The sequence below is a fragment of the Myxine glutinosa genome, chromosome 8, assembly GCF_964187855.1.
Source record: "Myxine glutinosa chromosome 8, kmMyxGlut1.1, whole genome shotgun sequence".
Taxonomy (NCBI): Eukaryota; Metazoa; Chordata; class Myxini; order Myxiniformes; family Myxinidae; genus Myxine; species Myxine glutinosa.
Genome location: NC_136268.1, coordinates 149,825,574 through 149,843,366, shown reverse-complemented (window position 1 = coordinate 149,843,366; position 17,793 = coordinate 149,825,574). Strand labels below are relative to the sequence as shown.

The window sequence follows — 17,793 nt, the reverse complement described above, 5'->3', positions numbered from 1 at the left end:
GCAGTCGGGAAATTAGTCAATTGCTTACAGGTGAAGGTTCTTGCTTTAGGTGGAGAAACTATGTTTGAGGTTTACAATTTAAATAAAGTTGAATATGGGATGTTGTGAAATTAACATCATTTACAACAATCCTTTAAATTATTTATATTTAAGTTTAGGAACAACCAATACTGTACAATTGTGTGTGTGTGTGTGTGTGTGTGTGTGTGTGTGTGTGTGTGTGTGTGTGTGTGTGTGTGTGTGTGTGTGTGTGTGTGTGTGTGTGTGTGTGCGCGCGCGCAGGGATTGACTTTGGCCGCGATTCCGCGATATTCTCGCATAAAGTTGGAAAACATCGCATACAATTTTGGCCAGAGCGATAAAACATCGCACAGAGCGTGTCAGTTGTCGCGGTATAGTTTTCAGGCGAAACAGTTTCAAATCGTGTACAGTACTTACTTCTGCTTTTGTCAGGTCTGGAAGTTGTCAAAGACGAAGCTTTTCTCAACTGCAAACTGAACGTAGCCATTTTAATTTCGCTTTCACGCTTTACGGTAGCCGTGACAATGTTTTACGGCATTAAACGACGGCTTTTCGGCAGCCACGTGTTCGCTGTCTGCAGTAGTTTCTGGATTACGCTTTTTCCGATAAAGAGCCCTCCGCAACCACAGCCTGATGGGCAAAGTATAAAACGATTCTTTATAGGTACCAGCAGTAGTTCTAACACTGAGGACAACCAGGATGATCCAGCTGGTGACCGTGTGCAGGGCGAAAGCGGGACAGTGGCCAGGGCCGCCACAGTGCAGACAGCTACTTCCGGCAAAACTTTAATAACGTACTAGCAGAAGTACCCGGCATTGCCGGGCGGGGGAGGGGAGGGGGTGGGGAGGGGAACGGGGGAGGGGAGGGGGTGGGGAGGGGAACGGGGGGGGGGGGGGGGGGAGCGAGCCCCTTGGCAAAGCGAGCGATTTTTTTTGTCATAGCGTTCATAGCGTTTCATAGCGATTTTTTTTTTCATAGCGTTCATAGCGTTCATAGCGTCATAGCGTCATAGCGTTTTTTTTTTCATAGCGTCATAGCGATTTTTTTTTCATAGCGTCCATAGCGTCATAGCGATTTTTTTTTCATAGCGTCCATAGCGTCATAGCGATTTTTTTTTTCATAACGTCATAGTGAAGGAGCTGCGCTCCAACGCGAGTCGGAAGAATTGACGCGTCCAAAGACGGAATTCGTCCGAGTTGCTTTATTGAAACAAAACAGCTCAGGTATTCTGAAAAGCCCGTTTATCGGGCAGCAATATATATACACATTTATGCCGGGGCGTTTGCCCGGGAAAACCGAGACCGGGCATGCCCGGGTGTCAAGGGCGAGTCCTGGAAAGGCGAGTCTGGACATGCCCGGGCGTCCTGGACGCGGCCTGGCAAGTCGAGGCTGGGCGTGCCCGGGCGCTCTGGGCGAGCCCTGGAAAGGCGAGAGCGGGCATGCCCGGGAAAGAAAGACGAGACCGGGCGTGCCCGGGAACAGCGAGTCCGGGCATGCCCAGGAGAGGCGCGTCTGGGCCCGTCCGGACGAGCCCGGCATGGCGATCGTGCGCTGGCCGCGTCCTGGCAGGTGCAAGGCGATTGTGTATATTCAGCGGGAACCGCTACACAAGCGTCATTGCGTCATATCGTTCATAGCGCCATAGCGTCATATCGTTCATAGCGTCATAGCGTTCATATCGTTCATAGCGTCATAGCGATTTTTTTTTTCATAGCGTCATAGCGATTTTTTTTTCATAGCGTCATAGCGATTTATTTTTTCATAGCGTCATAGCGGTCATATCGTTCATAGCATTCATAGCGTTCATAGCGTTTCATAGCGTCATAGCGATTTTTTTTCTTCATAGCGTCATAGCGTTCATAGCGTCGTATCGTTCATAGCGTCATCACGTGGGTGCTCTGAGCGAATCAGCGCCCACCTGCTCTGATTCCGTTGATTCCGTGCACTGAAATGCGCTGAGGTAAATATGAATAAAAAATATGGATCGTCAAATATTTTGAGTTCGGCCATGTTTGTCCCAGGCTCAATGGCCATGTCTATGCCAAATATCAAGCACGTACGCCTCTCCGTTTAGGAGTCTATCGGTAACATTACACACACACATACACACACACACACACACACACACACACACACACACACACACACACACACACACACACACACACACACTGTGTTTTATATATATAGATTAACGTTTCAAGACAGCTGGGTCCTTAAAGTCACTATCACTATCCATCACCACGATCACCAGGGACCTTGTGATTGACATGATTTTTCAGCAAAACTGATGATTTACTGTTTAAGGTTAAGAACATCGTTTCTTGTCTTATGATAACAATCGATCTTCAGGGAGGCGGACATTGTCATGTGATCAAACAACATGACTTTTGATGTTTTCAATCAGTGTTATTAAATGTGATCAAACGTGCTAATTCATGGCAACCTATGTGTTAAACTTATCTGTGGCATGGTTCATCGTTTACGCAATACAAGCCACAGGGAGTGAGATAGTCTATTTGAATACAGAAAGAAACACACAAGTCTTTGTTTTCTTGACCATATTTATTTTAAATTAATACCCCGAGAATAATGAGATTTGACGAGCGCGAGTAAAATTTTATCTCAAAACAATATTGCTAAAATCCTCCAGGATAATCCGTGTGTGTGTGTGTGTGTGTGTGTGTGTGTGTGTGTGTGTGTGTGTGTGTGTGTGTGTACGTGTGTGTGTACGTGTGTACGTGTGTACGTGTGTACGAGGAATATAGCCTTGCCATGTATTAAGCAAACACGAAGAATACAGCTATGGCTTGTATTAAATTTAATCGAGCCATCTAGCTTTGGCTTTGAGCTTTAATTTGCTTGTTTTAATGGTAGGAACGATGCGCTGATGTTGCACATTTTCTCCATCGATTGAAGGTTGCCAATATGTTTTGATGACTGATTTTTTTCGCCGATGCACATCAGCTGTCATGTGCACCCTTCCTCCTCACGTTATATTAAGAGTTTGCTAACAGATGGAGAGATTTGATGTTGAAGAAAACCGTTTTTATTTCAAAGCATCTTTTTTCATCATCACTGCCTTCACAAACATCAAAAATATCTCCCCTTGCTCTTTCAAACCAGATGGAACTTCGAAAGTAAGCAAACTGTTCAAAAGATGGCTTCGTGCGCGACAAGCAATTTGGCGCTAATTAAAATGAGAAGGAATCATTAATAATTCCAGGCAGATGGATATTCCCGTATGCTGTGTTATATGACCCTGTGAGGTAAAGAGTTCCCAAAGAAAATCACAAAGAATTAAAGTTTTTCACAAATTCACCAATTGAGGAATTGAAACAAATTATTTGAGTGACTGCTAGGCGGTGTATTGAGTTCAGTGCATATTAACACTTGTATACTTGTGATTGAGAGTATGGAACAAGTTGTTTCCTGTATATGTATGACTTTGTCATATTAATTGAGGCTAGATGCAATGTTTAAATGTGGAGTACAAAGGTGACAATATTGTAAGTACTGTAGTTAGATTTTACAGCTCTGTGGAAAGATTGCGCATGTTCAGGAAAGTTCTAGCTGTTTCCAGATAGGGAATGATGTCGCAGTGTTTATTAGTCTCTAGCTCCTTCTAGATATTGAACCATCTTGTATCCATTCACAAGTTGTTTTCGAGAAGGAAGGGCCTTTGGGAATCTTCATGGGCCATCTACATAATTGGCAAAGCGGAGCCGGGATGGGAGGCAGAGAAGACCAGTCATCTTTTGCTTTGATGGGAAAAGGTGACCCTCTGGACTGTGGCTCGTATGGAGCAATAAAGTTATTAGAGCATGGAATGAAGGTATGGTATTGGAAAGGGTGCTGGAGAGGATGATAAGGAAGAAAGTGAAGATTGACGAAATGCAGTTTGGATTTATGCCAGGAAGAGGACGACAGACGCGCTTTTTATTGCAAGACAGTTGCAGGAGAAGTACATGGAGATGAGGAAGAATTTTCTTGGGTTTGTTGATCTGGAGAAAGCATTCGATAGGGTTCCACGCGAAGTAGTGACATGGGCATTGAGGAAGTTAGGAGTGGAGGAATGGTTGATCAGAGTCGTGATGGCAATGCACGAAAGAGCGTGCACAGCTGTAAGGATGAAGGACGGGAACAGTGGTGAGTTTGAGGTGAAGGTGGGAGTGCATCAGGGGTCGGTACTAAGTCCACTACTATTTGTAGCTGTGATGGAGGTGCTGGCTCGGAACGTAAAGGAGGGTTTACCGTGGGAGTGTTGTATGCAGATAATCTGGTGTTGATTGGGGAGAGTATGGATGGACTGAAGGAGAAGATGAACAAGTGGAAGGAATGTATGGAGGCAAAAGGTCTGAAGGTGAATATCAGAAAGACGAAGGTGATGGCAAGTGGTAAAGCATGTGGTGAGGTGGAAAGAACTGGGAAGTGGCCATGTGCTGTGTGCACGAAGGGTGTTGGAGTGAACTCCATTCAACGTACAATATGCGTTGAATGGGTTAATCAAAAATGTAGTGGTCTGAGAGGGTCATTAACCAGTGTGGCAGCTTCATTCAAGTGTAAGGTGTGCACAGAGGGAGCTGCAGATGGAGGAAATGTTGAGTTGGATCTTGGAGACGGCGTGAAACTGGAAGGTGTGAAAACATTTTGCTATCTAGGAGACATGCTGAATGGAGAAGGTGGATCAGACTCAGCAACGGTTGCTAGAGTGAGATGTGCATGGAAGAAGTTTCGGGAACTGAGTGGCGTGCTGACGAGGAGGGGAGTGTCATTGAAGCTGAAAGGAAAAGTGTATGCTGCATGTGTGAGAAGTGTTATGATTTATGGGAGCGAGACATGGGTAATGAACGTAGAGCAGCAACGAAGGGTGGAAATGCGAATGGTTCGGTGGATGTGTGGAGTATCGTTGAGAGAGAGGAAGACAAATGATGAATTGCGAAAGATGATGGGAATAGAGCCTGTGATGGATGCTGTAAAGAGAAACAGGTTGAGATGGTTTGGTCATGTGTTGAGGAAGGATGAAAGTGACTGGTTGAGAAGAGTGATGGAAAAAAATGTAGAAGGAAGTAGAGGATGGGGAAGACCAAGAAACACTTGGCTAAAGGTGGTGGAAGAAGAAATGTGGGCAAGGGGGTTAACAAGTGGAGATGCAGAAAATAGGGCAAAATGGAGAAGATTGTCATGGGCCCGCAAGGCTAACCCACGCTCTAGCAGGGAAAATGGCCTTAAAATGCCTGTTGTTGTTTGTTGTAGGCACCTGAAACTCACCACAGGTGAGTTCATTTCCAAAGTAAAGGAGAACCACCTGCCTGAAATCTAATTATTTCTAACAACTTCTAAAAGGTACCAATAATATTGTCTGGGCCATTTTAGGATTTATGTGTGGAATAAGCTAAGATTTCATAATTTTTGTCAGCTTTTTTGTTTTGTTCCACTGCAAACCAAAGAAATACATATGTGGATACCAAAATATTTTTTGCAACAGCTGAACTGCAACAGCTGAACAGACATCTTAGGCAAGGTTGAGGGCTTGTTCATTCTGCTTCGGGTTGAGGGGAACCCGTCCATTTGTGTCAAGGCCATTAGTATCCAGGTTGCTACTAACTCATTGGGATGACTCTGTGTATGAGATCTCCATCTGTGGTGGTGGAGTAAGTCTTGATTGACTTGAAGTGTCTTGATGTCCACAATAACTTCCAGGGGTCTGTTGCATCCCATTAGTGGAAAGAACACCCATATCACTTCTGGCTTCTTTGAAGGATTTAAGTTCCTGCCTCTCTATCTTGCCTTGTTCTTTAATCTCCATTCAGATACTTCGGGCTGAGTGATAAGAAAAGGCTTTAATATCCATGGTGTCTTTGAGTGACAGTTCCTCCTCACTTTCTTCAGCATGCTTTGTCTCATCAAGTCTTTGCTTCAGTTGCTTTCGCTTTGCCATTAGACATCCAAGGCTGAGATCGGATGAGCTTCCCTTCTGTGGAACAACAATGATTCGGCACCCATCGTCAACTTTATAATGGTTTTGTGGACGTGCTGTGACGGCCTGAGATTGGTAAGATGTAGCATTTTCCACTCCAAGGGCTGTAAGGTAGTGACGGAATTGGTCCTGTAGTACAGTGATAAAGAACACACTCCTGCCATCTCTTAAAAGAGGCTCATCGATGTGTGAAATAAGTTGAGACATTGTAGCATTGAATGGACTCTTGTTGCCGGTACTACTCTCATCACATCCTCCACTCGTGAAGTACAAGGACATATGAGCATGATGGTATCGAAAGTCACCCGCTACCATGTCAACACTGATCACCATACCCTTGAAGTTTGCATTGCATTGGCTGATCATTCAGTTCATTTGCTTTTTGCCATATTGAGTTTTGGCGATCCACAGTTGAAATGAGTAGAAGGTGTCTGTCTCCCTTCGTAGAGCGCTCATTTCCACAAATGAAACATTCTGATTTGCACTTTACACTTGATGCTGAAGCCCTTCTTGTGGGAGCACATACATGTTCAGTAGAACAAGAGTAGTCTGCTGTTGAAATGTTTTCCACCTTTGCAAACTGGCTTTTCTTCTGGTGTACTGTTTTGCGGTTAGTGTACTTGGACCGACACCGAGGATGAAACAAGGGATTCTTTGCCATAAAGTCAGCCAGACTTTCTAGATCATTCTCAAGCCTGGATGAGACTTCACCCTGCCTGTTCTTGACAGCATACTCGAGTGCAGGATAACCCTGATTGGTCAGTTTATGCATTTGGCCACTTCCTGCTCCTTTCTGGCATATCAGGCAAGTTGCACAGTCTGTATGGGGATGATGTCTCTTTTGTGACTTTGTTGTGTACACAGGCTCCATATTCCAGTCTTCAACCGTCTTTAACATCAATATTCAAGTCTCCATGCTCTGAAAAAAGGTAAAGAAATGCATATTAAACCATGAAGTAAAAACAAATATACAAACAATGAAGTAAAGGCAAAAAATATGGGAAAAATGTCAAAAATTGGTACGTGATTTAGGATTTCAATCCTTTCAAATCGGTTTTCAGAGTTTTTTTCAACACATTTAGTGATTGAGTGCCTTCTGTTGGTCAGGCATGCGTGCAATATCGATCAACACCTCCAAAAGTTACGGAACAAAATAACATTTTCCACATTTATAACAAAAACCGTGTGAGGTACATGCACAAATATGGCCATAATTTTTTTTCGCAATGATTCCGGCAGAGCCGACTAGCTATTCACCTTATCTCGGGGCATAAATCACATTTAAAAACATGAACAAAAAGTGAACGAAGCCATGTCAGGTCCTTTCAAATTTTGGGAGCCTGGATCCTGGATTAATGAATAATTTCCTGAAGTTTGTAACCTAAATCATCGTGACAGAATTTTTAGCCCCCGTTGGACTTGGGTTAAAACGGGGGCTTATGGATTGGGGGGTGTGTGTGTGTGTGTGTGTGTGTGTGTGTGTGTGTGTGTGTGTGTGTGTGTGTGTGTGTGTGTGTGTGTGTGTGTGTGTGTGTGTCCGCAACCATATCTCAGAGATGTATGGACCAATTTTGTTCATACTTGGCACAAAGACAACACATAATGGTGTACATATACACATCATTTTGTTTCGTGATGCAATCAAAGATGGCTGACTGGCGGCCATTTTAGTTGTAAAAAAAAACAACCTGATGTTGACATTCATTCATTATTGAAAAACCTCAACCATTTCTCGGACATGCATTTACCGTTCAAACCTGGCACACATAAAATGAATGATGGGTTGCATGTGCATGCCATTATTTTCGACATCAGATCCACGATGGCTGACTGGCGGCCATATTGTTATTTAAAAGTGTCCCCAACCATTTATTGACATGCATAGTCCGATTTTGTTCAAACTTGTCACAAAGACGATACATGACAGTATACATATAGAGAAAAGTTTGTTTTTTAATCCACCCAAAGATGGCCGACTTACGGCCTTTAGCTCTGCACAGAAAAAATGCTAAAACCACGAGGGCTATGACATTTTATGTCTTTTTCTGGTTGTCATTGTATATTTAAGGTTGTTCATCCATCTCCACCTGCAATGCTCAATAAACCGTTGAAGCAAGACCAGCCGGTATTTTCTCACCCAGCACATTCATGATTGGAAGACTGTAGATTAGCACCTTCCTCGTTCTTTGCGGGATGAATGGAGGAATGTGGGTTGTGATGAGTAATGGGGAATGAATGAGGTGTAGGGCAAATTTTTGTAGAAATGATGATTCAGTGAATGGTTCCAGGAGGGTGCCTTTTTCTGTGCGATCCCTGCATGCAAAGTCTGCCGACGATGTGATTATAGCATGGCTGTAGGGTTTTTGTGTGATCCACAATATTTTGCCTCGAAGGAAGATAAAAACGGGCTTTCTTGTTTACATATTCAACATCCAATTTGTGGTCCTCAATATCTGTGCAAGAGGCAATCCCACCCATTAACACTGATTCTGATACTGAGATTCATCACACCTATTTGTCACCGGAAAGGTCTCTTTGCCTGTTTATCAAATGAGGGACAAACAAACAACACGTCTGTAAGCCACATTGAAACCAGGGTGGATCGGTTTCCATGGAAATAGATCTGCAGACATAACCCCATCACTGCGCCGAGATCGATGGTTGGAGATGGACTCACGCTGTTGCTATTGCAAATGTTGAGAGAAAGCTGCAGGTTCATCAATGTGTGGATAAATCAACAAACGGGAGAAATATAAGTCTTTTGTAAATTTCTATCTGTCATTTGAAGATTACGCACTGCATGAAGAGTTTGACAAATTTTAGTTACTTTAAAAAAATACTATCTAATGAATGCAGCAAATTGCAATTCATCGATTGCTACTTGTTTGGCAAAACGTGGTGATGTGGCACCTCTCAATTGTGCCTCTGCACATATGGCATGCAAAGACACGACTGGGTCTTGGGATCTTTATTGGAGCACCAATGAGACTCCCGAATGTCGCATTCGTGTGTGGCATCTCCAGGAAACCTCCTGATGCGCACGGGAATCTGGGACGCCTTTTTGTTTTTGTTAACAATGAGAGCCAGGAGCTATAATGAGCACAAGCATGCTTTATTACCCCTTTGGAAAGAGCAGTTTGCCAGTAAAGTACCTAAGGCCGCAAAGGAACCAGGAGAAACTTTTTAATGTTCGCCCGATCAACGGATGAACCTCTTGGAATACCAACTATGCGAGAATGTAGAGAAAAACTGGAAATTAAGTATCGTAATGTAGCAGACGAATAACAAGTCTAGAACACGAATAACAAGTCTAGAACACGAATACCAAATTAATATCATTGGGCGATTTGTTGGAGTGGAAATTTGTGTGTATCGAGATAAGATCCAATCACTATAGTGGGTACCAGGAAGCAAGTGTCACCTGCATGCATCTTGACCACCAGGTAATGCCTGCCACATATTAACCTGCCTGTGGTACATAAAACAGTTCTGGGAGCAGCCAGGAACAGTTAAAATTCACAAGAAGCTCAGCTCACTAAATATTTGCATAAGCTCCGCGTCCGTCAGATTGGGGAGAGTATGGATGGACTGGAGGAGAAGATGAACAAATGGAAGGAATGTATGGAGGCAAAAGGTCTGAAGGTGAATATCGGAAAGACGAAGGTGATGGCAAGTGGTAAGGCATGTGGTGAGGTGGAAAGAACTGGGAAGTGGCCATGTGCTGTGTGCAAGAAGGGTGTCGGAGTGAACTCCATTCAACGTACAATGTGCGCGGAGTGGGTTCATCAAAAATGTAGTGGTCTGAAAGGCTCATTAACCAGTGTGGCAGCTACATTCAAGTGTAAGGTGTGCACAGAGGGAGCTGCAGATAGAGGAATTGCTGAGTTGGATCTTGGAGACGGCGTGAAGCTGGAAGTTGTGAAAACGTTTTGCTACCTAGGAGACATGCTGAATGGGGAAGGCGGATCAGACAAGGCAACGGTTGCTGGAGTGAGATGTGCATGGAAGAAGTTTCGGGAACTGAGTGACGTGCTGACGAGGAGGGGAGTGTCATTGAAGCTGAAGGGAAAGGTGTATGCTGCATGTGTGAGAAGTGTAATGATTTATGGGAGCGAGACATGGGTAATGAACGTAGAGCAGCAACGAAGGCTGGAAAGGGTGGAAATGCGAATGGTTCGGTGGATGTGTGGAGTATCGTTGAGAGAGAGGAAGACAAATGATGAATTGCGAAAGATGATGGGAATAGAGCCTGTGATTTATGCTGTGAAGAGAAACAGGTTGAGATGGTTTAGTCATGTGTTGAGGAAGGATGAAAGTGACTGGTTGAGAAGAGTGATGGAAATGAATGTAAAAGGAAGTAGAGGACGGGGAAGACCGAGAAAGACTTGGCTAAAGGTGGTGGAAGAAGAAATGCGGGCAAGGGGGTTAACAAGGGGAGATGTAGAAAATAGGGCAAAATGGAGAAGATTGTCATGGGGCCCGCAAGGCTAACCCCCGCTCTAGCAGGGAAATGGCCTTAAAATGCCAGTTGTTGTTGTATTTGGTTTTAAGCAACTTTTAAATTGTAAAGCAAAGTGTATTTGATGTTTTTTCGGTTTAAAAATGAACAGAAGTAAGTCATTCAAGACACGTTTTCCCCACTTCCTCATTTCAAATCAAGACAAGGTAGAACTGTCACTCTTCCCCATACTCTCCCTCTTCCCCATACTCTCCCTACTCTCCCTCCTCTCCCCAGTATGCGATACTCTCCCTGTATGTGCAGTGGGCTCAGTGAAGGGGGCATGAGAGGAGTGAAGGGGGCATGAGAGGAGTGAAGGGGGAATGAGTGGAGTGAAGTGGGAATGAGGAGTGAAGGGGGCATGAGAGGAGTGAAGGGGGCATGAGAGGAGTGAAGGGGGCATGAGAGGAGTGAAGGGGGCATGAGAGGAGTGAAGGGGGCATGAGAGGAGTGAAGGGGGCATGAGAGGAGTGAAGGGGGCATGAGAGGAGTGAAGGGGGCATGAGAGGAGTGAAGGGGGCATGAGAGGAGTGAAGGGGGCATGAGAGGAGTGAAAGGGGCATGAGAGGAGTGAAGGGGGCATGAGAGGAGTGAAGGGGGAATGAGAGAAGTGATGGGGGAATGAGAGGAGTGAAGGGGGAATGAGAGGAGTGAAGGGGGCATGAGAGGAGTGAAGGGGGCATGAGAGGAGTGAAGGGGGCATGAGAGGAGTGAAGGGGGAATGAGAGGAGTGAAGGGGGCATGAGAGGAGTGAAGGTGGCATGAGAGGAGTGAAGGGGGAATGAGAGAAGTGATGGGGGAATGAGAGGAGTGAAGGGGGAATGAGAGGAGTGAAGGGGGAATGAGAGGAGTGAAGGGGGAATGAGAGGAGTGAAGGGGGAATGAGAGGAGTGAAGGGGGCATGAGAGGAGTGAAGGGGGCATGAGAGGAGTGAAGGGGGCATGAGAGGAGTGAAGGGGGCATGAGAGGAGTGAAGGGGGCATGAGAGGAGTGAGGTGGTGACGGAGAGAAGAGTGAGGGTGGGAGAGGCGAGTGAGGGTGGGAGAGGAGAGTGAGGGTGGTAGAGGAGAGTGAGGGTGGGAGAGGAGAGTGAGGGTGGTAGAGGAGAGTGAGGGTGGGAGAGGAGAGTGAGGGTGGGAGAGGAGAGTGAGGGTGGGAGAGCAGAGTGAGGGTGGGAGAGCAGAGTGAGGGTGGGAGAGCAGAGTGAGGGTGGGAGAGCAGAGTGAGGGTGGGAGAGCAGAGTGAGGGTGGGAGAGCAGAGTGAGGGTGGGAGAGCAGAGTGAGGGTGGGAGAGCAGAGTGAGGGTGGGAGAGGAGAGTGAGGGTGGGAGAGGAGAGTGAGGGTGGGAGAGGAGAGGAGAGTGAGGGTGGGAGAGGAGAGTGAGGGTGGGAGAGGAGAGTGAGGGTGGGAGAGGAGAGTGAGGGTGGGAGAGGAGAGTGAGGGTGGGAGTGGGAGAGGAGAGGAGAGTGAGGGTGGAAGAGGAGAGGAGAGTGAGGGTGGGAGAGGAGAGTGAGGGTGGGAGAGGAGAGGAGAGTGAGGGTGGGAGAGGAGAGTGAGAAAGGGAAGGAGAGTGAGAAGGGGAAGGAGAGTGAGAAGGGGAAGGAGAGTGAGAAGGGGAAGGAGAGTGAGAAGGGGAAGGAGAGTGAGAAGGGGAAGGAGAGTGAGAAGGGGAAGGAGAGTGAGAAGGGGAAGGAGAGTGAGAAGGGGAAGGAGTGAGGAGTGGAGAGGAATGAGGAGTCACATCGTAAATAAATTGTGTAGATTACATCATTTCTGGATCTGATAAATTGACAGTACCCATTTTGTAAAACTCTTCGTGCAGCATCTAGCTCAAGATGTCCAAATGCCATACATGTCTCTGCCGGTGGGTTCCCTATGGGTTATCCACTAGTTGACACGATATTAAAGGGTTAAAGCGCGATGCTGCGCACGCTAATGCTTACGCAAAGAGCAAGCGGACAACGCGGTTCATAAAAGAGTCTTTATTCAAAGTACTCAAACTGCAGCACTAAGCTGCTCCGGGCTGCGTGCTCCGCGTATATCGTGAGGCCACGCCTCTCTCCCTGGCGTGGCCCATCCCCACTTGGTGTGCGGGGTGATGTCACCGCGTCAGTGCTTTCGTGTCCGCCACACGCGCCCCCCCAGAATCCCCGCGCACCTGAAGGGTCAGTTTGCGGGGCAAACGGATGACCCGGCCGAAGCGCCCCCTGGCGACTGGCGGCGTCTGGGATGCAGGGATGCCATCTGGGATGCTTCCGGCAGCAGGACCGGGGGGCGGCGTGGCGGCGGGGCTGGGCGGTGCCGGGGGTCCGCCCGCAGGGGGGCGGCCCCAACGCGGGGGTCGGGCCACTGGCGGTGGATGGTCCACGTCGAGGTGGGCCGGCTTGAGGCGGTCTACAGAAACGCGGTCAGGAGTACCGCCGATGTCCAGGGTGAAGTGCTTCGCCCCGGTCTCCAGCACGCGGAAAGGCCCGTCGTACGGGGGCCGCAGTGGTGTCCGGTGGGCATCGTGGCGGACAAAGGCGTACTCCGCCATGCGAAGCTCCGGGGCGACGTGCGTCGGTGGGTGCCCGTGGCATGCCGTTGGCACCGGGGCGAACCTCTGGGCGGTCTCTTGCAGAGCGGAGCGCTGCTGTGCCGCGGACCATGGTGCCGTGGAGTCGGGGAGGAACTCGCCCGGCACCCGCAGTGGTTGCCCGAAGACCAACTCCGCCGCGGATGCGCGCAGGTCCTCCTTGGGCGCCGTCCGGAGGCCCAGCAGGACCCAGGGGAGCCTGTCGACCCAGCCGCCGTCGCGGAGGGTGGCCCGGAGCGCGGCCTTCAATGAGCGGTGAAATCGCTCACACAGGCCGTTAGCCTGGGGGTGGTATGCCGTGGTTCGGTGCAGCCGGACCTCGAGCCCCTGCGCGACCGCCCCCCAGAGCTCCGAGGTGAACTGGGGGCCGCGGTCGGACGAGATGTCTGAGGGGGCGCCGAACCGGCGACCCAGGTGGCGATGAAAGCCTGCGCGACATCCGCCGCCGTCGTCGACGCCAAGGGCACGGCCTCCGGCCACCGGGTGGTGCGGTCCACCATGGTGAGGACGTGGGTGAAACCCCGCGAGGGGGGCAGAGGTCCCACCAGGTCCACGTGGACGTGGTCAAACCGGCGTTCCGGCACCGTGAACGGGGCCAACGGGGCCTGGGTGTGCCGGTGCACCTTGGCGCGCTGGCACGCGAGGCACGTCCTGGCCCAGCCGCGGACGGCCTTCCGGAGGCCATGCCAGACGAACTTGTCGGCGATCAACCTTTGGGAGGCCCTCGCGCCCGGATGGGACAGGCCGTGGATGGCGTCAAACACCTGGCGCTGCCAGCCCGCGGGCACGATGGGGCGAGGACGCCCGAGGGAGACGTCGCACAAGAGGGCCGCGCCTGCGCTGTCGAACGGCACCTCGGTGACACGGAGGCCCGTGACGGCGGTCCGCAAGGCCTGGACATCGGGGTCAGCGGCCTGGTCCGCTGCCATCCGGGCATAGTCGATGCCGAGGTGGACTGCGTGGGCGACGGCCCGGGAAAGGCAATCCGCCACCGGGTTGTCCTTCCCCGCGACGTGCCGGATGTCCGTCGTGTACTCGGACACGGCCGAGAGGTGACGCTGCTGCCGGGCCGACCACGGCTCGGTGACCTTGCCCATCGCGAAGATCAGCGGCTTGTGGTCGACGAAGGCCGTGAACACACGGCCCTCGAGCAGATGGCGGAAGTGCCTGACCGCCAAGTGAAGCCCGAGCAACTCGCGGTCGAAGGTACTGTAACGGCGTTCGGGCGGGCGAAGCTGCCGGCTAAAGAACGCCAGCGGTTGCCAAGCTCCACGCACCCATTGCTCGTGCACCGCGCCCACCGCGTAGTCCGAGGCGTCGGTGGTGAGGGCGATCGGGCGCCGGGTGCGCGAGCATGGTGGCGTTAGCCAAGGCGAGCTTCGCGCCCGTGAACGCCGTGTCCATCTGCTCGGTCCAGGTAACGTCGCCTTTGCCCGGCTTACCTCGGAGAGCTTCGTGCAGGGGGCACAGGAGCTGGGCGATACGGGGTAGGAACCGATGGTAAAAGTTCACCATGCCCAGGAACTCCTACAGCCCTCTGATCGTGCGGGGGCGCGGAAACCCCTTCACCACCTCCACCTTGGCCGGCAGGGGGACGGCTCCGTGCCTGGTGACACGGTGCCCCAGAAAATCGATTATGACGGCGCCGAACCGGCACTTTGCGGGGTTCACAATCAGGCCATGCTGGCCCAGGCGTTTGAAGAGCATGCGGAGGTGGCATAGGTGCTCTTCGCGGGACGCGCTGGCGACGAGGATATCGTCCAGGTAGACGTAGACAAAATCCAAGTCGCGCAGGATGCTGTCCATCAGTCGCTGGAACGCCTGAGCCGCATTCTTCAGACCGTGTCAAGTAGTAGATTTGTTATTGCCTAAAGTTCAGTTATAGACGTTAGGCGTAATGTGTTATGATTTAAATGTTGTCTAGAAATGCTATTTTCATAAAGTAAATAAAGGGTTTTTGCTTCGTTTTAGTTTTGGATGAGGAAAGGTTTAAAATGAGGTCATGCTGAACCAACTGTATACGTGTGCTTTTTTCGAGGCTGGTCATAAAACCACGCCCACATGCGCTTGTTTTAGCGTAATGCAAGTAGAATGACATGAACCTATCGTTAACTATATATATTTTGTTTTAATCTCAGCAACGCATGACTCTATAAACATGCTTTGGATTACTCATGTACACAAACCCATAAATTATATGGGTTTGTTTGGCTAAGCATACACTCTTCTCTTTGTGAGTTACAGTTCTGTTTTCTCGGAGCCCAGAAAAACAATTGGTCCAAATGATAAAGGAAAGGCTGACTCCCCCGAATGATAACGGTGGGAGGAACCTCTCCCAGTGTTGTTTGTTCCCTCGGAGATTTCCTGATAAAACGTGTCCCTATATAAATGGACTGGGAATCAATGTGTTTTCAGGAAGGCTTGACGTGGCATGTTCTTGCTGTAGATTGCTGTAGACGTCGGTCTCCTCCGGATCCGTATAAGTTGGTTATTAATAAAGCTGCGCCATTCCAGGCTATTGTGGACTTCTTTTGCAAACGAAGAGCTGATTCTTCACAGATGGTACCAGAAGTGGGGTGTCAACAGACGCGGAGGACGGGAAACGGAGCCCGAGGGACAGGAGGAAGGCTGACCTGAGGCCGGCGCCGGCACGTTGATTTGAGTAAAGGTGGGAGTTGTTTTATATCAGAGGGCTATTATTCCAAATTCGTACCTTCCTCCCTCGCGCGGGTTCAGTCTCCTTGTCTTCCCCGCTGTCTGCACTCGAACAGAAATTGTAAGTAGAGGCTCATTTAGGCCTCAGAATGGCGTAGCTTTGTTAAAGCCAGGATAAATAAATAATAGTAAGGATACAAGTAAGGACTTAACAGGAAGCTTAAAGTTACAGTTAGCACCAGGAGGGGAAAATGAGGTCGGACAGCCATATAGGCTGAAACCAGGTGGCCAAGACTTTTCCAGGAAGGAACAGCCCAGAGACAAGATGGGGTATGCCATTGCATGCCAGGGAACGAAGGGCTGTGGCTAACTTAGGCTAAACTTAGATAGAAAGCCATAGGAACATAGAAGGCCATAGGAACAGGGCCAGTAAAAGGATTTGCGCAGGATATCGGTGAAGATAACGTTCGGTAAGGGTAACGTTATAACTTAACAAGGGAGAGGGGAAAATGAGGTCGGACAGCCATATAGGCTGAAACCAGGTGGCCAAGATTTTTCCAGGAAGGAACAGCCCAGAGACAAGATGGGGTATGCCATTGCATGCCAGGGAACGAAGGGCTGTGGCTAAAGGAAGCATAAAGGAAGCATAAAGGAAGCAAAGTTCAGGACAAAACAATTAAGGAGGTAGTTAAGCAAGCAAATCAGCGGCTAATGCCGCTCGTCCATAATCCGGACCAAGACCCCGCGAAAGGGGAGGTAGCCACCATGCCCCCAACCCCCCCCCCCAAGACCTGAGCTCAGTCCCGGGGCTCTAGGCAACACCCCAACACCCCCCGCCCTGCCTCCCCTTTCCACCTCAACCCACCCCCCGTCCAAACCCGTCCCAAAAAAATCCTTTTCCTTGAATGAGAGACGTAATATGAATGAGGACATGAATGAGGAATGAATGTATATTGGGATGTTAATTGACGTGTGTGTCTGGCCAATGTGTTTGTCTGTGTGTCATGTGCAAAGCAGAGGGTTTCGGTGTGAAACTTTGTAAGCGATCTGCTCGACTTGGGGGAAATTCAGGCCGGGAATGTCCATTTTAACGTCTATCCGAGAGAACAGGCGAGGTCCTGAACTGAGTCCGGATTTTCATCTGTTTGGGAGTTGTTTGGGAAGCGAATTGATATAAATCGGGTCAGGAAAGCACCCGGAGTGCCCTTGTCGATCTACTGTTGATATGAAGCGGTTTCTTGGAGATGGTTGCAGAATTCGAATCAATATGTGTGTTTTACTTGAATTGAAGAGTTCATTCAATGGCAGATATTGTGGATTGTATGTGTGGGATGTATCGCTGAGGCAGCTCACCTTTGGAATTGGTGTCATATAGTGCATTTTGGGGTCGGGTGCGATGAGGTTGCTCAGAGTGCCGGCGATAACTCGCCCACTCTCAGAGGAAGTGTGTGCCCAAATGCATTGTGGGTCATTTCGACTTTGCTGGATGTCGGACGTTCACATGTCAGTATCTTGTCAGAATCTTCTTCTTCATATCATGTCCTTCATCCTTCATCTTCTTGTCAGAATTAGACATGAGTCATGAGCCATGTCGGAATAGTGGCCGGCTGTGACATATATGCCAGGCAATGTCACAGGACGAATACGTTATTTAAGATGGATTTATATGGATGGATTTATTTAGGATGGTTAAATTAAACGATTTCAAGACAGAGTAATTAATTTCCGGAGCCAAATTCCAACAGGAAGTCTTGTTCATACAGTAAGGTACAGTGCGGAGTGGCGGCTGGAAGATGCATCGAAGCATTTGGGATGATCGATGCGCCGGACAAAGGGTATGCTGGCGAACGATGCTGATAAGGTTAAGTTATTAAAACGCATATGGGTCTGAGGGCAGATAATGTGGGACAAGCTGCCTCACGGGCGCTGCAGGGAGAGTATTTGGAAATTCAATAATTTGAGCAGAAATGTCACGTTTTCAACAGAACGCTGATCCGAGGAAAGAGGAATATCGAGGTTTCAACTGTCGGTATGTGGTGTGGCTTGTGCCAAGGTGTGGACGCG

The 17,793-nt window shown here is 48.9% G+C and overlaps 1 protein-coding gene across 3 annotated transcripts in view; it reads left to right on the top strand.

The window, feature by feature from the left end:
- Nucleotides 1-17,793, top strand: part of LOC137433010 (uncharacterized) — a 585,711-nt gene that overhangs the window by 20,767 nt on the left and 547,151 nt on the right. The window contains exons 1-3 of one of the 3 annotated variants that reach the window (XM_078783837.1): nucleotides 5,963-6,076; nucleotides 6,617-6,759; nucleotides 6,866-6,930. The exons of 1 other annotated variant lie outside the window; for it this stretch is intronic. The gene's annotated coding sequence lies outside the window, so the exon portion shown is untranslated. Of the gene's footprint in view, nucleotides 1-5,962; nucleotides 6,077-6,616; nucleotides 6,760-6,865; nucleotides 6,931-17,793 lie in introns of those variants that run through there. One more of the 3 variants, XM_078783836.1, reaches the window with a different exon arrangement.